A 22,704-nucleotide genomic window follows, 5' to 3' on the forward strand; every position below is an offset into this window, starting at 1 on the left:
TGCTTTTTACCTTAGAGTAGCAAAACTTTTTCAATTTCCTTAAATTTGAAGCTAGTAAAACTGAAATTACCTTAGAATTACCAAATATTCCCTTAAAACCATGCAAATTACCTCAAATTAAGGTAATTAGCTTAAAAGTTTAAACCGTGTTTATGAAGTCAAATGGAAAACGGTATTAGAATATGGATGCTATGATTTGTCATGAAATAGATTGTGGAAATTTAGTGTGGACTCTCGAAAATCGTAGAATGACAGAGCAATTTGGATGCTAGAAATTTTGATATCTGGTGGTGGTTTGACTTACTATATGGATGATTTCCACGTGGAAATATTATTATTCTTATGATTATTATAGTAGTAGTAGTAGTAGTAGCAACATATAGAATAAACCTAAAATGGGATTAACTTGCAGACCAAATTTCACAAAAATAGTCATTTTAATCACTCCATTCTGAAAGTCAAATTGTTATATCATGAATGAGAGATTTGGCGTTCGAACTCTACCAGGAAAATGGTTCCATACCTTTACAGTTTAGGGAACGAAAGACGTAGTTGCGTGACATCACGGAGGAGTAGCATAGTCTCATTCCAAATTTACCGGGACTGTAATCCAGTTACAGATTGTCGAGACGTGCCTGTAATTAGTGGCTGTACCCCGTTTCTTCTTAGGTCGGCCAGTCTTTAATCTAAGGTCGCTTAATATTCGGGGGGGGGGGGGGGGGGGGAAACAGCCAGAAGATTATCATTCTTTTTCCGCGGAAAGAGATGACGCGGAGAAAGTATAGGCTATAACTGGTGTACGCGACCCGTCAAAATAACGTCTACATATTTAAGTTGATATGTACGCACACACACATAAAGATTCAACCCTTCATACCATCTGCATTTTTCCTAACTACAACCCGGCAATTTGGGCAATTTGTGGGAGATTGGTTTCCAAGTGAAGGCTACCATTCGTGGTACCCTCTCTCAACAGGGCATTACTAATCCCTCTCCCTTCTACCCGTAGTTTGAGGAGATACCGAGTAGACTTACGTTTGGTAATGCCCCTCAGCGTGAAAGGAAATTAATATATATATATATATATATATATATATATATATATATATATATATATATATATATATAGTCAGGCACTTGCTCTTTATAAATGAGGATGATAAGGAGAGATACCCATTGAAATACATGAATGAAGGGAAACAATAGGCCTATTGCAAGAATGATAAAGCAAACAAACTTCACCATACGGCACTTATTCTACCATCCCGAAGATGTTATTGATGTGGTCTAAGATAGCAGCTATTCCATCTCTCATTTGTGAAGAGTAATTAACTATAATGAGTGTTGCATCATTCGTTCTATTGTCTTATTTTCAAGCCCAAAATCATTAGAGAGAGAGAGAGAGAGAGAGAGAGAGAGAGAGAGAGAGAGAGAGAGAGAGAGAGGGGGGGGGGGTTAATAAGCGAAGGATGAGATCCGGCTTTAATGTCTGTTATGTGTTTTCAACTGATATAAACCAAAATACGAAAGGTTTCGTATAAATCTAATGCTTCATGGAAGATATGAAGTATACTGTTGATATAAAACTAAATAAGTAAGCGATAAGACAGTCAATAGTTAAACTGATAAGTAGATGAATATATAAATAGGTAAATATAAATCTGTTTCTGTTTTATTTAGAATAATGAAACAGTTTAGGCCAACGCAGCTGTAGAAGAAAAAATGTGGTGTGCTATGATCACACGAAAATGGCCACGTGCTGTGAGCGCAGGTGTATCGTTGAATAAGATTACCTACATGTGCTTCAACACGGAGTGGCCCAGTCGCCAGAAAAACATCTGTGAGGGTGCATTTGACAAACCTCTCCCTGGAAAACCAAAGATGTTTCTGTCTCGTGGATTTATTGTGTGAATTCATCTACCGAATCCTTCCTGCTAGGAATTGCACAAGGAAGTGTCTGTGTAGCTGTTTAAGATCAACTTCATTGTGATTCATTTTACTGACGTGGGACTAGTGACACTTGTGTGTGGTAAGGACACCAGGCGCATTTATTAATTAATGAGGCTGGTAAGTGATTCCCTTGGCGATAAGGGACAAGAATTCATTATATATATATATATATATATATATATATATATATATATATATATATATATATATATATATATATACCTTTCTGCATGGGGATACCTTAACGTAGTGAAAGGTTTTGCGTATCGCTATGATCAGCAAAGCTATACTAGTCATGACCACCCATACAATGTTGGTTTGCTATGAGCGGCCAGACAAAAATCTCCACCTTCACCAATCCGCAGTGGCCAGAGTGGTGATGATAACGTTCAAACCCCGGACGTGAATAAGGAAATGCATGTGGCCTTTGCCCTACAGTGCACTAGAAACGGCTGCATTTTCTGTTGTTGTTGTAGTTGTTGTTGTTGCTGTTGTTGATGTATTGTGTGTGCATACAATTGCAATATTATAGATATGATTGCTATCATGTAAGCTTTTAATATGTTTAACTTCTTTCATGCCTTTGATAATGTAGTTCAGTTTGCCAGTTACGTCGTCTGGTGGCCTGTTGGTAACGTCCTTGATTAGTGATCGCCTGACTGGGGTTCGAGTCCCGCTCTAACTCATTAGTTCCTTTGGTCGCTGCAACTTCACTCTCCTTGTGAGCTAAGCAAGGGGGGTTTTGGGAAGCCTATAGGTATATCTGCTGAGTCATCATGAGCCATTGTCTGGCTCTCCTTGGTACTAGCTGAGGTGGAGAGGGGGCTTGGGCGCTAATCATATGTATAAATGGTTAGTGTCTAGGGCAATGTGTTGCTTGATAGGGCAATGTCACTGTTCCTTGCCTCTGCCATTCATGACGGCCTTTAAACCTTTAGGTTATATATTCAAATACAGTAATGAAAAACAATGTATTCGAACTGCAATGGAATATTTTGTGCTAATTTCCAAATGCCTTTTAGAATTTATAGTAAATTATGGATAAACCTTTTTCTTATCATCATATCTTATCGCATCAACATTGTATACACTTCATAACGTCCTGATTACGATATATGTGGACCATTATCTGAATGGGATGCCCACATGGGCACTCAGCATGGGGAGGGGGGGAGACCCCACTTAAGGAGATTGTCTCCAACCCTTCTCGCCTTACTCTTGATCCACCTTGAAATTGAGTTTGGGAAATGGCAGCACTTCAAGGACTTCGGGCTCAGATTTCAGAATCATCCTTAATGAAAGATCATGTAGTGAAGTGGAAGAGTTAGCTTACCGTTGTAGCATCTAGGAAGAGTAACTCTTCCGTTATATCTATGAAGGGATTTTTCATTCGACTTCATAAACCACATCCGTATTCATAGACTAATGTCCGTACATAGGGTGTACTAATCACTTTCACCAACACTAGCAATGTCCGTCTCACACATTTTATTTAGTGTGCCAAATGCTGGGTGCTACATGGCTACTGACTTTAGAGTAGCACGACATACAGTACGTGTCAGTGTAACTGACAATTAAATGAGAGATTAATTTTCAGTCCTTTGGACAGTTTCAAGCCACACCAATACTGACCACGAAACGTCAAAGACCCGTTTGTTTTATTCTCGCTCGGGAGAAAGTGACGATAAGTGGTAACGTGTTCTACCCTAGCATGGCAGCACATCACTGCTGTGGTTGGGAACCACAGTGGCGGGGTTGGGTTTGCCCGGCTGACGTTCTGGTGAGCATCAATTGAGATGAAACTGGAACTGAAACCTGACACCTTCAACTTTCAATTGAAGCTCTCTATTGCGGCAGCATAGATGACAATGTAGTCAATCACTTTTTCACTATATATATATATATATATATATATATATATATATATATATATATATATATATATATATATATATATATAGGATATTATGAGATAATAGATGGACATTAAGAGTAACAGTGGGTCCCGAGAGATTGCAAAAGAGGCGGCATGAAAGCATGGAAGGGAAGAGAAGACGGTGGATTGACTAAGAAAATTTGCTGGTATAAACTGGTATAGAAATACCATAATCAGACGCCAGTGGAAGGACATGTCTGAGGCCTTGGTTCTGCAGTGGGTTAGTAAAAGTTTAATAATCTTAAAATTGATAATAATAGTAATTTTGATCATAATGATAATGATAAAAATAACAGTATATACACGAGGATAATGCAAATACAATTTTCTTTATCATTAACTACGAAAGCGAATTGTTAAACTCTCTTACAAAGTTATCGAGTTCAGTTATGAAAAAAAATATCCACAAATTATAAGAAAGAAAAATATGAGCGGACGGGGAATCCTGCTGTATATTATTATTATTATTATTATTATTATTATTATTATTATTATTATTATTATTTGCTAAGCTACAACCCTAATTGGAAAACCTGGATGCTACAAGCCTAGGGGCTCCAACATTTTAAATAGCCCAGTGAGGAAAGGAAACAAGGAAATGAGAGAAGTAATTAATAATTAAAATAAAATACCCCCGAGAACAGGAACAACACCTAAATAAATATTTCATATATAAACTATTCAAATTATGAAACATAGGAGTTATTAATCCGGAAACCAAACTAGGATATTCTCAAGCATTCGAAGGACTCTAAAGGTTAGGGGAAAAAAAAAACATTTTAAAGAGACCCATTACAGTTTCATCCACTCTCCTCTGTATTTTCAGGATCTTTACCTCCGTAAACGAAGTTGGGAGGAGGTTATGTTTTCGTCCCTGTTTGTCTGTTTGTTTGTGAACAACTTCCTGGCTACAATTTTACTCATGGAATAGTGAGACGTTCAGGGATTAATTGCTATTTTGAGACGTGGAATTGGTTCAATTTTGAAAGTCCTAGGGCAAAGGTTAAGGTCAAGGTCGCGCAAAAGGTCGACTGAATTAACCGTAACCTTAACCCCAAGTTCGCACATGGTTGTCAAAAAGGCTTCAAATACGCATACGGTGTAAATTAATTGTGGAAAAGACAAGCTGTTTTCGAGAAATGAGCCTCTGTGGCGGAGGTCTGCACTCACAGAGTGTTTTTCTAGTTTTTTAAAGGAAGTTTCTGTTTTTATATAGTGCCATATCCCAAAATCAGACGGATTTCACACCATGATCTTGACGCACGTTACTACGCTTTTCAATCGTAAATGTCAGGAATTTGATACATTTTTCAAAAGGAATTTTATTGAGATAGGCTGACGCGTTTTTGAAACTGACTCTCAGTTTGTTAAATCAAATTTATCATTAATCCAGACCCAAATTTCCATTTCTAGAGGAATTATCTTTGAGCCATGAAGAGGAAATATTGTATAGAATGAGTCTCTCTCTCTCTCTCGTTTCCATCTATGCACGTCTCTTTGCATGTAACCTACAGTAAGTATGCACCTATGTATGCATGCATGCAGTGTGTGCGATTGTGAATACGTATTCGTATGATGCACGTATGTATAAATGATAGCGAATATAATAGTCGGCTGGTTCTCATTTGCATCGTAATTTGACAGGAGCGTTTGATGATAACAGACAGGAGATGATGGAACGCAATGACGGGTACATTTAAGTGTTCTGTTTGCGTTGATGATTACCTAATTAAAATCTGTTTTGGAAAGTCCTTCTCTGAGAGCGAAGGTATGTGGTCTGTTTAAAGTTGAGCTTTCGCCTCACACGTCTAGTATATAGTATTGTGCCTGCGCCCCTTGTGTAGGCTCGTGCACGCACGGTTCATGGAGGCTGTGCGGTTGGTGGGGGGATATGGAGAAAATTTTTTTCTCTATCTTTTGCATGTGCAATGATACAGACAATTATGTTAGATCTTTAGATAGTGTTGTCAGGTGTATGAGGAAAGAGGAGAATGTGTAAAGTCTTGTATAGACTCATGCACGGTCAGTTCATGGAGGCGGTTCGGTTGGTGGGGGGATATGGAGAAAGATTTTTTTTCTATATTTTGCATATGCGATGATACAGACAATTATGTTAGTTCTTTAGATAGTGTTGTCAGGTTTATGAGGAAAGAGGAGAATGTGTATATAATAGACCAGACTATTTGGTGTATGTGTATATTCTACCTGCTCCCCTTGTGTAGACTCATGAATGCACAGTTCATGGAGTTGGTGCGGTGTAAGATTTTTTTTTCTACCTTTTGTATATGCAATAATGCTGGCCATTCTGTAAGCTATTTACATAGTGTTGTCAGGTGTATGAGGAAAGAGGAGAATATGTAAAGAATAGACCAGACTATTTAGTTTATGTGTATATAGTTCCTGCGCCCCTTGTGTAGACTCATGGACACAGAACAGTGCGGTGTAAGATTGTATTTCTACCTTATGCATATGCAATAATACAGGGAATTGTATTAGTTCTTTAGATAGTGTTGTCAGGTATATGGAGAAAGAGGAGAATGTGTAAAGAATAGACCAGACTATTTGGTGTATGTGTATATTGTGCCTGCGTCTTGTATAGACTCTTGCACGCAGAGTTCATGGAGGCGGTGCTGTGTAAGATTTTTTTTCTAGCTTTGTTTATGCAATAATGCAGGATATTATGTAAGTTCTTTAGTGTTGTCAGGTGTATGAAGAGAATGTGTAAAAAATCGACCAGACTATTTGGTGTATGAATATATTCTACCTGCGTCTTGTATAGACTCATGCACGCAGAGTTCATGGAGGCAGTACAGTGTAATATTTTTTTTTTTTTTTGTCTACCTTTTGCATATGCAATAATACAGACAATTCTGCAAGTTCTTTAGATAGTGTTGTAAGGTGTATGATGAAAGAGTAAAATGTGTAAAGAATAGAACAGACTATTTGGTGTATGTGTATATTGTGCCTGCTCCCCTTGTGTAGACTCATTTGCGCAGTTAATGGAGTTGGTGCGGTGGTTGGGGGCATGGAGAATTTTTTTTTCTTCTTCCTTTTACATATGCAATAATACAGGCAATTCTGCAGGTACTGGGTGTATATTTCATTTTTTAGGCTGCTGGATAAGTTATTTTTGTGCCGAGGATATTAAATAATTCAATTATTGTACTTTAATTGTGCTACTACGAAATAACATGTCGACATGTTTTTCCACTTTTTGCACATGCAATTATTCAGGCTATTCTGTGAGTTATTTAAAATAACTTTTCTTGGTGTATATTCCATTTTTCAGGTTTCTGGATAAGTTATTTTTGTGCCTGGGATATTAAATAACTTGATTGTTCCCGAAATAAAACTACGTCGATATATGTTACTCTTGCTAAAGCCTGAATTTACAATAGTTAATTATGCCGTAAATTTCTGGTGTACATTTTCTCAATTTTTCTAATCTTTCTACTGCGAATTTTACGCGAAAAAATAATACATTTACAGTTTATATTTGCTGCCGAGAATAGTTTACTTTCTAATTTATAGTATGAAATGCACGTGATATGACATCATAAATTTAGAAAATTTATGTTTACACCCTTTTGTTTTATGAGATTACAAGGAAGCTTATAGCAATATCCAAATCATGACCCATTCCTAAATTTAATCTTGAAAATGCTTTTTGAAACTGAAGCTTTATTTTTCTCGATAAAGACAAATAAAATCCTATTCCATCCATTATATTTTATTCTAGATTATTATAATTTAAACGTCTGTTTTTTTTTTATCTTTTTATTAAAAAGTTAAATTACATATTCTTTACAATCACAATATTTACAGTATAATCACATTTAATTGCATTTTTCTATAAACAAATCCATCTAATTTAACAATTTACAACATCACACATCTTGATTTTAATTTTTCGTCACTCAAAAACAATAATTTATATACTTTTTGGTGAACGTCTGATTGATAGGGAACCAATCAACCAAAAGAAAATTGATGATTTCCGTTTTGCAACTCATGTTGCACCATAGTAAAAAAAAAACTGAAATGAAAAGTTTTGAAAGAAATTGAGATTTCGTGTTTCCGAAAGCTTCCCGTCCAGGAAAGCAGTAATGTTTAAGGGCGATTAACGCGTTGTGAGTAACGAGTCGGTTCCACTGCACCTCTCGCCTTTTTTTAATACTTGTCGTTTCGGAGGCCCAGATTTGTATGCACGACAGCAAAGCAGGGTTGCCAGGTTGGCCTTTTTCGGTCCATAAAACTCCAAATTTGTCCTTTTTTCGTGCTAGATATCTAAATTTGGCCTTTTTGAAATAGGCTAGCCTTAAATGCTATATTTTATGCCTTTTTGTACTATTAAGTTGACCTTTTGAAGCTGCATTTGATCAGAAATTGGCCTTTTCTCATTTGGAAAATCTGGCAACCCTTCCTTCGCTGTACAGCTTTGCTTTAGCGTTGTTGTTCTTATCGCCCAGAAGGGCTGTTGGCGATTTTGTTCATTTTCAATTTCATGAACATTTTATGATTTCATGCCCTGTGTTATTGTGTGGCAACAGACCATGCTGAATATAATAGAAATTCCTCAAGACAATTTGTCTAGTGTTGTTGTTCTTACTGGCCAGAGGGGCTGTTGGCGTTTTTGTTCGGATGTTAATTTCATGAACAGTTTATAATTCCATGCTCTGTGTCAGCACGTGTTGTTGTGTGGCAACAGACCATGCTGAATATAATAAAAATTCCTTAAGACAAGATACTTTTAATCACTAACATTTTATAAATTCATGCTCTGTATCTGCACACGTCCTTGTGTAACAACGGGCAATGTTGAATAAAATAGAAATTCAAAGCAAGTTACTTTTGATCATTGTAGTGATTAACTTGTCAAGATGAGGAGGTTTTTAACCGGTTTTTTACATCCTGAAACCACGGAACGAAGACGTTGACAGAGTGCGTTTGTAGCCTGATGTTGACATGCACAAAGGTTGGTTGCTGGACGATGTTTTGTTTACATTCAATAATTACTTCATGAAGACACTTGCAGTGTTTGTTGGAGATCCCTGGCTGATATGTTTCCATATACAGGAATGACTTCAATTTTTCAAGTTTATTATTATTATTATTATTATTATTATTATTATTATTGTTTTTATTATTATTATTATTATTATTATTATTATTAGTAGTAGTAGTAGTAGTAGTATTTTTACCTGCTAAGCTACAACCCTAGTTGGAAAAGCAGGATGTTATAAACCCAATGGCTCCAAAAGAGAAAAATAGCCCATATTTGAAATTCATAATTCGTGTTCCTTAACAACAAAATTTCTTTTATACTTTGGCTCCGTATTTACCTTGTACAGGTGTCCCGAGTAATCCATTTAGATTTTTCATAATTGATAGGTTGATATAAGTAGAGTTGTCAAATATAAAATAGACTAAAATCGGCTGAAATTTGCCGTCTGAATTAAATAGGCCCATTGATGGCAGATATTCACAATAAATATATATATATATATATATATATATATATATATATATATATATATATATATATATATATATATATATATATATATATATATATATATATTTACTCTGGTTTAGAAGAATTTTAACTGTAACACAAAGTCAGTCACCCAAAATTTATAGGCGAAACTTCAATAAAGGCAGAAAGTATCTTTTTGAAAACGCCCCGGTATATGACAAAATATTTTACTTTTCATATATATATATATATATATATATATATATATATATATATTATATATATATATATATATATATATATATATATATATATCCCGTTATTGGTTATTGATATCATAATTAGTTGGCTCTTCACTAATATCTGGAAATATCTGCCCTAGCTCATTTCCTTCATATCGGCTGTGGTAACTATCTACTTCCTGTGCAGATTGTCACCAAATCAGTGAATATTGGTAAACGAACTGTAACAAATAAATTAAACTTGCATAAGAGAAAATAGATTCCCCCAATTCTCTTAACTCTCGTAATCGTAAAGTAATATAATAGCAATTTATTAGTTCAACAATAAAGTGAACGTGGTTATTATACTTACAGTATATCAGTCTGGCTTAAAATATTTCTGATTTCCTTATACATCGCCATCCTCCGTCAGATATTAAATGTAATTTTATTTCAACTAATACACTTCATAAAAGTAATTCTGGTCAGATATTCCCAAAAATATACTGTATGGTACTTTTAAAAATCTAGTCTCATTCAAAACCTAACCTACCTAAGATTATTATCATACTGTGAACAAGCCAACTGATTATTAAATCATTATTCTTATATCATTAATAACTTACTTCTGAATCCGTGTCCCTATAGCAAACTTTTGTATGGTAATATAAAGCTGTTTTACATATTAAGTGAATTTTCTGTTGACAATCAACCGGAAACAGTAATATAGAGTTTCGGACATACCAACCGTTCCGAGATAGATAACTGAATTATCATTTATTGCTGACTGGTTTTATCACTCATTTTCGGATGTTTTTGTTACATCTGTTCGTAAAATACAGTAGATAAATTTGCAAGATTTCTTGATGTTATGATTTATAATTTCTCGTATATTTCGCTTACTCTCCATATATATCGTATTTTACATTCTTTTGTTATTTATTTCCTTTCCTCACTGGGATATTTTCCCTGTTAGAGCCCTTGTGCTTATAGCATCTTGCTTTTCCAACTAGAGTTGTAGCTTAGCTAGTAATAATGATAATAAAACTTAGGCATGATTAAAAAAAAACACTATTTAAGCCTGTTATGCTGTACTAGTACTACCGTTAATGGCAATCTAAAGACGTGGGTAAATATATTCTTCACTGTGTGGCTAATACGTAGAAGCTAATCTTCCATAATTAGATTAGATTAGTATGGTTGTAGTTCCAGTTTTGTACAAAAATCTCTTGATTCTGAACATGAAGTCCGAAGTCATGACTAGTACTATGTTGAATATAAAACCCTTGTTTTCAATAACAGATGGCTGTTAGATCTTTCCTTGGTATTATTGACTCTTTAACAAAATATTACTGACTTGTCGTTGATGGGCAATATAACCACAGGAATTTAACTGGAGTGTTCCTCAGGGCTATGTCTTGGGCCTTTGTGTTAAGTTGTGTGAGTTTTCCTTTAATTAAAGTTTGTTTATACATATGATGCTACTCTCTTTGCATCGATTCCATCTCGTAATTGTAGACCTATTGCCGAATATCTTAATAAAGATATAGCTATAATTAGTGCATGATATGAATTATTGAACTGAAGTTAAACCCAAATAAAACTAAATTATTGTTTATACCTGTTTAGCTGTGACCAAGTTGTGGAATGATCATCCTAATCGGGTAGTTGAATCAGTGGAACTTCAAAAGTTCAAACTTGCAGCAAATGTTTTTATGTTGAATAGGGTGACATAAGCCTTTTTTATAGTTTATATGTGAAATGTCTGTTTTAATGTTGTTATTGTTTGTAAAATATTTTATTTTAATTGTTCATTACTTCTTATATCGTTTATTTATTTCCTTATTTCCTTTCCTCACTGGGCTATTTTTCCCCTTTTGGAGCCTTTGGGCTTATAGCATCTTGCTTTTCAACCAGGGTTGTAGCTTAGCTAGTAATAATAACAATATTAGCGAATTGGATCACCCTGATCTTTTCATTGACAATGTTTCTTTACTAGCATCTAACTCATTCAAATTTAAGGTGTAATTCTAGATTACAAGTTCATGTTTAAGAAACAAATCCCACTTGTCTTGGTATATTGATGAATTTTTCAAGAATTTTTAGACCTATCCTTAGAATATTTTCTAATTCTATTGCTGTCAGCTTTGAAATTGAGATCCCATCTGGCCCTCGGCAGTTGACTCCCAATCTGGATATCAATCTGGATACTGTTGTTAAATTGACTCATTGTATTTCACCTTTTTCATAATTCTAACCATTGTTTGCGTTCAGACCTTTCTAGTGAATACCATCCACCGTTTAATACTATTAAACTAGCTAGTATGCTGCTGCCTCCGATGCCTTAGATGACCGCGGAGGTAGCAGCAGTAGGGGATTCAGCATTATGAAGCTTCATCTGTGGTGGATAATGTGGGAGGTTGGGCTGTGGCACCCTAGCAGTACCAGCTGAACTCGGTTGAGTTCCTTGTTAGGCTGGAGGAACGTAGAGAATAGAGGTCCCCTTTTTTGTTTTGTTCATTTGTTGATGTCGGCTACCCCCCAAAATTGGGGGAAGTGCCTTGGTATATGTATGTATGTATGTAGTATGTTATTTCTGACTATTTTGTCTCATCTTTCGCTCAATGCTATTCAGTATTCTAAAAGTTTTATTCCGGCAAATGTCCCTTTGAATCAAATGATTGAATCGCAGGAGCATCTGAAGTTCAAATTAGATGCAAATTATTTTCTTGTTGAGCAGGTTGACTTGACTCCTGTTTCATTGCATAGATGTTAATTATTAATCTGGCTATTATTTACCTGACTTTGTTCTTTCCGTTCTCTGAGTTATTGTTTAATTCATTTATATTCCTTACAGGATTGATTTTTCAAAATTAAGGCTCTTGGACTAGCACCATTGGATTTCTCAAACTAAGGTTGTAGCTTGTATTATAATAATAATAATAATAATAATAATAATAATAATAATAATAATAATAGTTGACGATAGTGGCTTGAAGTTATCAGTTTATCACTGAAATTGTTTTGTAATTTCGTCATTTCAAAAACGTTTGCCCTTTATTTATCGAGTCATCTTTAAGATAATTATTTTAAAAACATTTTACATTAAACTATTCATTCTTTACGTATGACCTAATACCCTCTCTCTCTCTCTCTCTCTCTCTCTCTCTCTCTCTCTGACCGATTAGGCCAATTTTTTCCTGTTGCTGCAGCAGCAACATCTTTTGAGCACCAGGCCTTTGTTAAAGCTCGAGTGCTCATAGTGGGTCTCTCCCTCGGTCTCCACGTGAAAGAAATTTCTAAAACTTGATTCGTTACCCTTAGTTAACAAACGCATTCAAGATTTGGAAGCTAATGTACTCACTAGTACGAGATTATTTCTGAAGTTGCGCCAACACTTCCTTTTTGCATAAGGACCATTTCCCTGGCCACAGAAGGGATATAATTGATATTTCATATGCAGGCTGAAGTTTTCAGATTGACGAATGGAAATGCACATCTCTTAAAGATCAATGTGTGTGGCAATCCAAAATCAAACCGTTGTTCTATAGTCTTGGGTTGTGTCATAGCCTCTATACCATGGTCTTCCACTGCCTTGGGTTGCGCCATAACTTCTTTACCATGGTCTCCCACTTCCTTGGGTTGTGCCATGGTCTTCCACTTCCTTGGTTTGTGCTATAGCCTTTGTACCATGGTCTTCCACTGCCTAGGTTTGTGCCATAACCTCTGTACTATGGTCTCCCACTTCCTTGGGTTATGCCATAGCCTCTGTATCATGGTCTTCCACTGCCTTGGGTTGTGCTATAGCCTCTGTATCATGGTCTTCACTGCCTTGGGTTGTGCCATAGCCTCTGTACCATAGTCTTTTACTGTCTTGGGCTGTGCCATAGCCTCTGTACCATGGTCTTCCACTTCCTTGGGTTGTGCCATAGCCTCTGTACAATGGTCTTCCACTACCTTTGGATGTGCCATAGCCTCTGTACAATGGTCTTCCTCTCTCTTGGATTAGAGTTATCTTGCTTGAGGATACAATCAGGCACACTATTCTATGTTTCCTTATTTATTTTCCTCACTGGGTTATTTTCCCTATTGGAGCCTTAGGGCTTATAGCTTCCTGCTTTTCTAACTAGGGGTTTAGTTTAGCTCATAATAATAAAAAAAAACAACACTAGAATGTTCTACCATTCTGACTTGAAACTTTCCTATTCTGGTGATAATTCATTTACGTGGAAATATGCAACATTAGAGGCATCTCAGAATTAAAACTCGATCACGTCAAGTGATCTTATGCTTCCTAATGTTAACTTTGATGATCTCTCTCTCTCTCTCTCTCTCTCTCTCTCTCTCTCTCTCTCTCTCTCTCTCTCTCCTGTTATTATAAATTTCCATCCGTTAACCCATTTTTTTTATTTATATCCATCACCTCGTTTATAACTTCGATAGATGTACCAGAGTTTGAATAAAATCGATCACGAACTAGCACATAAAACAATCATTTGAGAGAAGTAAATGCCATCTTACAATTATAGTAAAAATTTCAATTGTAAATACAGTATGTGTAAACTAAAAAAAAAAATTATGTAAATATACGATGATGTAGGCTAAATATGTTATAAATTGTAAGATTTTAAATGTGTATTTCATAATAGAAAAAAAAAAAAGTTTGTCTTCTCTTAAAAATGTAATCAGCAGTAAATCTAACGTAATAACGATGAACTTCTACATTGCTTACATTCTTTTAAGGTGCTCTATACATTCGGGAAACTAGCCCATACGTAAATATCATGACCCTATAATCCACGCTGTTTAGGGAGCACAAGCCTAACCTCCCGTCCCCTTCCCCGACTATTACTATCCCATTTTGTGTAATAGGTCTAGATATGCTATCTATGTTCCAAGACGCTCTCGAAAGGGGGAATGCAGACGCAGTTTGTTTGTTTTTTAGGAGCATTTTCGCAGAATGTCTTAATATAAATAATTAATAATATTTAAGGGATTATGTAAAATGTACGAAAGTTTTGCCATAATGAGCTAGAGGAAAAATGGTAAAGAACTTATTTTGATGAAAATTTAATTGTTACATGCCTTTTTATTTCAAGTATAACGAACTTAGTCACGTTGGACAGAAACTTGCAGTCTATTAGATTTCTTATTTCGGATCTTAATATTAATCTCTGACCCATCGTTCAGTTAGTTCTTAATGAATGTTGCATTAGATTTTTGATAATTCAGATAATCAATTGCATACAGATCTTCCCAGACCGTACCACCCTGTACGTAGTACTAGGTATGCAGTTAATTCTAACGGCCATGCCTTCTTACTAAGATTCAACTACAGTATACTAGAAATTTTATCCAGCTGATCAGGTTATGGAATTATCTTCTTAATTTGGTGGTGGAATTTGTGGAACTCCAGAAGTTTAAAGCTCTTGTAAATTCTATTTTGTCGAACAAGTTGGCATAGTCTCGTTCTAGTGATTATATGACTGATTTATTTTAACGTTGTCACTTACCTTAGAATATTTTACATTTTTTATTCATTATTTTCATTATTTGCTATTTCGTTATTTCCTTTCTTCACTGGGCTGTTTCCCTGCTGAAGATTAGTCTTGTAGCATCCTGATTTTTCAACCGGGGCTGTAACATGGCTAGTAAAATTAATAACAGCTGAACAAATACTTGCATTCCTATGCAATAGTTGTGCTAGTGTCGGGATAAGCTAACGGAGATTTAAGAGGGTTGCTTACAACAATCTCTTAGTCATTGTGAGCTAGGGAGGTTAGTATAATAGCTGAAGTTGCTGCGTCATCCGTGGAGGGGGTGTTAAGCGCTCATCCTTTGAAGATATTTTTGGTTTCGAGGATATTGGTCACAACGACCTGTCCCTTAACTCAGCCAAACATGTGTATACTTTATTATTATTATTATTATTATTATTGTTGTTGTTGTTGTTGTTATTATTAGCTAAGATACAATCCTAGTTGGTTAAAAGCAGGATACTACAAGTCTAATGGTATCAATAAGGAAAAATAGCAAAACTAGCCTAGTGAGAAAAGGAAATAAGGAAATAAATAAAGTATATGAGAAACAATGAATTTACTCCGCATTTCTAAGAGAAAATGATAGTCAATTATAAGGTTAGAACAAAGCAGGCTGTGGGTGATAAAATTCGTATACTGTATTCTCTGATGCACACAAATATGAAATATATTTTTATATTATTAAAGCACAAAGTGAATTTCAAGTTAGCCGGTAGCCTATAGTCAATTTCTTTTAATGAGGCGCATTTGCACCGACTCGCAGCGGTGCCCTTTTAGCTCGGAAAAGTTTCCTGATCGCTGATTGGTTAGAATTATCTTGTCCAACCAATCAGCGATCAGGAAACTTTTCCGAGCTAAAAGTGCACCGCTGCGAGTCGGTGCAAATCTGCCTCGCTAAAAAAATGGACTATAGTTACGTTCATTACTTGAATTCAAAGTAATTCATGTAGGCCTAGGTATGTTTATTATTTCTTGTAGGTCTAAAGGCATAAATTGACACACCACAATCAAGGAAACTAAGGAAATAAGAATTCAATTCATTTTAATAAGTTTCTGACATGAGTATAAATGAAAATTAACCTTAATAATTTACTGTTATGTTCATAACTCATCCATTTTTACTGTTGGCCAGCATGACACAAATGGCCAATCTGTGTAACATAGCAGAGTATTCATTGTCTCACTGCCACCCATTGAACACACAAGGTTTCTGTTAGTAGTACGAACAATATATATATATATATATATATATATATATATATATATAATATATATATATATATATATATATATATATATATATATATATATATAGAGAGAGAGAGAGAGAGAGAGAGAGAGAGAGAGAGAGAGAGAGAGAGAGAGAGAGAGAGAGAGAGAGAGAGAGAGAGAGAATAAATGTATTTTTTACTGAATAAGTTTTGCGTTTGATCGAATGTATTGAATGGGCACTCAAGATTCTTTTCTATTCAACTTTGATAATAAACATTTATAAGCAGGAAATTTAAAGTTATGAACAGTAGATAGATATTTACAGTTTTGGCGCAAATATTATATTTGACATAAATACACATTTTCTGACCGATTAACACAGTTTATTTTACTAGAAAAAGAAAAACAAAAAAAGCAAATGTTTCTATTGCCGGTTAGCGTGCGTAGGACAATTTGTTACAAACGTGACCTCTATAATTTTGAGGCAGTGTGTACCCGTGTTCTGCTCCTATTATTGCCGGGTCTTTTGTTCGCGTTGTATCGTTGGTATCAAGTAACTTTGCAAGTTATTTGAGTAACTATGATAAAAATAGACTATGAACTTCGCTTATTCTAATAAATAGGCATAATTTATTTGTTGATGTGAATTTACTTACTATTGTCTTGTTCATATCTAACCGTGATGTGTTTGTTGATGTGAATGTACTTACGATTGTCTTGTTCATATCTAACCGTGATGTGTTTGTTGATGTGAATGTACTTACGATTGTCTTGTTCATATCTAACCGTGATGTGTTTGTTGATGTGAATGTACTTACGATTGTCTTGTTCATATCTAACCGTGATGTGTTTGTTGATGTGAATGTACTTACGATTGTCTTGTTCATATCTAACCGTGATGTGTTTGTTGATGTGAATGTACTTACTATTGTCCTGTTCATATCTAACCTTAATTTATTTGTTGATGTGAATGTACTTACTATTGTCTTGTTCATATCTAACCATGATTTATTTGTTGATGTGAATGTACTTACTACTGCCAAATGAAAAGGTTTTGACAGTGTTTCTTGAAAACGTTTAACCACAACCCCACTTACGGTATCACAGATTATTCCATACAATGTGAATCCTCACTTTTAACACATTAACAATATTGCGGCAGCAGTCCATTATATATTTAGCATTAAGGTTAATGCTATACATTTCGTGCATATAGTTTACCTCTTCGAATGTTAACCCCAAGATACTAATTAGTAGTCTAGCAAAGTTTCTAATACCATTTATGCCTTAGACCTAGCCTAATTCTAAATCTCAGTACTTGAATTTTTTACAAGTGTTAAAAGAAAACCTCGTTTTCAGAACATGCTATACAGATTTATTAGCTAAGATTAATAATGAACTTTTGTTTTATGGATTTGATTTGACTATATTGATTCAGTTTTGGAGATAGTATTTTAGAAATGAAAAATATGCCAATCTTTTGTGTCTTGATTTGTGTAAACTGATGGCAAGATACGAAAAGATATCAGAAAATTTGATCGTGTAACAACGCTTTTATACAAGGCTAATGCTTTGTTTTTTCTCAATGAACCGTAACTCATGTATTCCAGCGGTTTTGGTTTTGAAGAACGAGACTTGGCAAACTATTTAACTGTGTGTGGGGTTGGGGGCTTGATGTAAGACTTCTACCACCATAGTCCTACATATTACTAAATGGGACTAAAATGACAACTGTTAAAGACTGAATTTTTATTCAAAGGCTAGGCTCACTTCCAATGACTGGTGTTGACAACTGTAATAGTATTCGATCATAAAATCTTTAGCCAAAATATCATACCATATAGGCTGGGTTAGGGAATGAGGGTTGGGCTGGGTCATTTGCCGTAGGTGACGTGCATATGAATCCCCTTAATATTGGGGTAAAAGAACAAGGGCTACCTCAGGGCACACTCTTTCTGTTAAAGAAATGAATGAGGGAGTGGAAGTTCAAAGCAGGATCCTAGAATGTTAGTACCCAGCAGAAAAACTAAGATTGTTGATGTGATGGAGAGGAGAATAGTAAATCTTTTACGTATACGGTGGCTAGTGGAAGGAATAAGGAACCAGAGAGGTAGATAATGGTTTTAAGCTTTATTTTTTAACACTGATGGTCAGTTTCTAGGACATTTCCTGTCCCTAGCCTCTACCATTCACGCACGACCTTTCAACTTCAAACCTTATTGTTGTGACTTGAACCTCCCTCCATATTTCTCCGATGTTGATTACTGGAGATGCTCAAGATATTTTTCCCTTCTGTATTGATCTGTTTCCTCAATTACTTTTTTTTTAAGTAACTGATATGAAATGATTACTTACAGAATTGTAAGTTGTAGATTGACCAAGGCACCAGCCACCCGATGAGATACTACCCCTTGAGAGTTATTGGATTCTTTGACTTACTAGGTAGTACTACTTTGGATCCCTCTCTGGTTACTGCTCATTTCCCAATGCCTACACATACAGTACACTGAATAGTCTGGCCTATTCTCTACACATTTTCTGCTTTCCTCATACACCTGACAACAGTAAGATAACAGGAACATTCTTCTTCACAGAAGGGATTAACAACTTCACTCCAATTGTTCAGAGTAGCTACTTTCCACTTGGTAAGGGTAGAAGAGACTCTTCAGCTATGGAAAGAAGCTTTTCTAGGAGGTCACTCCAAAATCAAACCATTGTTTTCTAGTCTTGGGTAATTCCATAACCTCTGTACAATGGTCTTCCACTGTCTTGGGTTAGAGTTTTCTTGCCGGAGGATACACTCAGCCACGTTATTCTATCGGTTTCCTTAATCCCTTTCCTCGTTGGGCTATTTTCCCTGTTGGAGCTCTTGGGGTTAAAGCATCTTTCTTAGCAATTAATAATAATCTGTAACTGTTTTCAAGAATGTATATTATGTTAATCTATGCCTAAAAGCATTAACGGGTGACCTATCTATTAGGAAGTATACATTTGAGAACTACTTTTAATCTAGGCTCACTTTAGTTTATTTTTCACCGGTGTCATTTTCTTCTGTTAGAAAATATGCATTTTGAAGTGTCCAACGAAGTTTCAGAATATAAGTACACTTTAAAGAAACCGTAATTTTAATCGGAAATTCTCCGTAAAAATATACCGTTCTCAGCCTTATTTCAGTAAAATGCAGGCGACCGTAATTTTTACCCAGCCATGTTATTATCTTTTACGGGTTGGTGACCGTAATATCACTCCTGTACGCCAATATATCCGTTTTTAAAACGGCTAAGAACTGGCAACATTTATTCCATGGTTTTTACCGTTTTTTTTTTTTTACGGCAATTTTTCAAACGGTGTAGGACCTACGTGAATACTGAACAATGAAAAGACGTTCTCTGACGTACATGGTATTTCGGTGTATGGCGTAAACAAAGAAAATCTTGCTGGCGAGAGGTGTGAGGGGATTGGAAATAAAGTGAAAGAGACATTCCAGGGACTGGGCACTTACCACACCTGAAACGAGAGTAGAGGATGGGGTTGTACAGAGAGAGAGAGAGAGAGAGAGAGAGAGAGAGAGAGAGAGAGAGAGAGAGAGATTTATGTTCACAGATTTTATAGTAAAGCGAGAGATGGGTTAGCAGCCGTTAGCAGTTTGTGTCAAATTTGGCCTGCCATTTTTTTAGGAGTTTTTTCTGTTCTTAGACGTAAATAATAAAAGTGGAATTGTTTCCCCTAAAATGGCAATAATGTTTTAGGGTATTCTGTCTCGTAAATATTTCTAGATTGATCCTTGCCAGTATTATTATTATTATTATTATTATTATTATTATTATTACTACTACTACTACTACACAATCCTAGTTTGAAAAGCAGGATGCTATAAGCCCAAGGGCTCAAATAGGGAAAAATATATCCCAGTGAGGAAAAGAAACAAGGACATAAACAAACTACAAGAGCATTAATGAACAATCAAAATATTTAAAGAACAGAAACAAAATTAAATTAAATCTTCCATTTTACGTTTATAAAGGACAAGAAATTTACTATTCCGTTTACTTCAAGACCTGTGTCTATGGAGTTAATGGCTGTGTGTCGTTCCATCATACACTAATGTAGGTCTTAGTCAATAACCTTTATCACTGCGACGCCAATTTACGTAAATCAACCATTTGCTTCCTAAGCAGAGGTGTGGAAAAGTAGTCTACTCTTAAGTTAGTGGTAAGCGATTTCCTTTCAGCAATATTTATTCGGTGACCTTGTTTACTAAACACCTGTTTATGTTTGTTTATTTATTGGCTGTGTCCAAGTGTGTTTAACCATAAGTATGTCTCATTTCGTCCGTTTTGCTTTTACAAGTAGTCTATCTTTTTGCCAGAATTTTGGGAATATTCGAGTTTCTCAATAAGAATAGGGAGATTAGAGTGATTAGTTCACCAAACGTTCAGCTGGGCTCCACAAGGCACTAGAAGAGTTGGAAGACCCAGGCCTACGTGGCTGAGGACTATGAAGCTCGAAGTAGGAGATGATGAATGGAGAAGTATTGAATTAAAAGGTCAAGATAGAGACGAATGGCGAAATCTAACCAGGGCCCCTTGCGTCAATAGACGTAGGAGATAATAATAATAATGATAATAATAATAATAATAATAATAATAATAATAATAATAATAATACGGGAGAGTTCAAAGGTAGAGAAAGCGATAGAGACATGGATTATGAAATGAAGCCAGAGAAAACGTCGGGGAGGGAAAGTTGCAGAGAGAAAGCGATAGGAATTTTTATAAGAGAGAGAGAGAGAGAGAGAGAGAGAGAGAGAGAGAGAGAGAGAGAGAGAGAGAGAGACGGGGGGTTTAACATCTGAACGACAAAAGTGCACTAAAATAATAATAGGAGAGAGAGAGAGAGAGAGAGAGAGAGAGAGAGAGAGAGACTTGAATAGTGCACTAAAATAATAATAGGAGAGAGAGAGAGAGAGAGAGAGAGAGAGAGAGAGAGAGAGAGAGACTTGAATAGTGCACTAAAATAATAATAGGAGAGAGAGAGAGAGAGAGAGAGAGAGAGAGAGAGAGAGAGAGAGAGAGAGAGAGAGAGAGACACTATGAACTGAAATATTGCACTAAAATAATAATAGGAGAGAGAGAGAGAGAGAGAGAGAGAGAGAGAGAGAGAGAGAGAGAGAGAGAGAGAGAGAGAGACATTATGAACTGAAATATTGCACTAAAATAATAATAGGAGAGAGAGAGAGAGAGAGAGAGAGAGAGAGAGAGAGAGACTTGAATAGTGCACTAAAATAATAATATGAGAGAGAGAGAGAGAGAGAGAGAGAGAGAGAGAGAGAGAGAGAGAGAGAGAGAGAGAGAGGATATTGTGAACTGAAATATTGCACTAAAATAATAATAGGAGATAGACAAGGGGACATTTTTGCACTGAAGTTGTGCACTAAAGTAATAATAGGAGAGAGAGAGAGAGAGAGAGAGAGAGAGAGAGAGAGAGAGAGAGGGACATTATGAACTGAAATATTGCACTGAAATAATAATAGGAGAGAGAGAGAGAAGGTGGCATTGCGCACCGAAGTGGTGCACTAAGATAATAGGAGAGAGAGAGAGAGAGAGAGAGAGAGAGAGAGAGAGAGAGAGAGAGAGAGTTAAATAGTGCACTAAAATAATAATAGGAGAGAGAGAGAGAGAGAGAGAGAGAGAGAGAGAGAGAGAGATTGTTCACTGAAATATTGTACTAAAATGATAGTAGAGAGAGAGAGAGAGAGAGATTGTTCACTGAAATATTGTACTAAAATGATACTAGAGAGAGAGAGAGAGAGAGAGAGAGAGAGAGTTCACTTAAATGATAATAGGCTTGCTTACTACACATCCTGTGGCCAGGTAGACGTAAATGACAACGATTTAGCCAAGGAAGCACATAGACCGACCCCTTCTGAAATCAAAGGCTTTGGCTTTCCCCCTCCGAGTTCAGTCGACTAATTCATATGCTTTGGATAATTGATGCACCTCATCGCTGTGCAGACTCACTAGGGATGTAACATGGCAGAAATTCGCTAAACGATTGCCCTGTAAAACCGCAGCTAGGCTTTGTAGACTTTGCAGTGTCAAATCATGGGAAAGTCGGACTAGGTGATTTCTGTCTATAATTGCTTTGAATTAAGGTTTTCTAAATTGTCGATTAAGCAAATTCACATTGTTAGTTTTATAATTATATGAACTTTACATATTCTGGTAGATTTATTTTTGTTCATAATATTAAAAAGTCCTGAAACTGACGTTCGATATATTACTTTTAGTAGCTATTTTTGCAACTCTACTTGGAACTGTTAATATGTTATCGATTCATAATACCGGAAATGAAGGGCCATTTTTATCT

The 22,704-nt window shown here is 35.7% G+C and overlaps 1 protein-coding gene across 1 annotated transcript in view; it reads left to right on the forward strand.

Moving 5' to 3' along the window:
* The first annotated feature begins 1,833 nt into the window (after window positions 1–1,833).
* LOC137655695 (ELAV-like protein 1) overlaps window positions 1,834–22,704 on the forward strand; it is a 310,530-nt gene continuing 289,659 nt past the window's right edge. Inside the window, exon 1 of the mRNA XM_068389671.1 lies at window positions 1,834–2,029. The gene's annotated coding sequence lies outside the window, so the exon portion shown is untranslated. The remainder of the gene's footprint in view (window positions 2,030–22,704) is intronic.

Source organism: Palaemon carinicauda, chromosome 16, assembly GCF_036898095.1.
Source record: "Palaemon carinicauda isolate YSFRI2023 chromosome 16, ASM3689809v2, whole genome shotgun sequence".
NCBI classification, from domain to species: domain Eukaryota; kingdom Metazoa; phylum Arthropoda; class Malacostraca; order Decapoda; family Palaemonidae; genus Palaemon; species Palaemon carinicauda.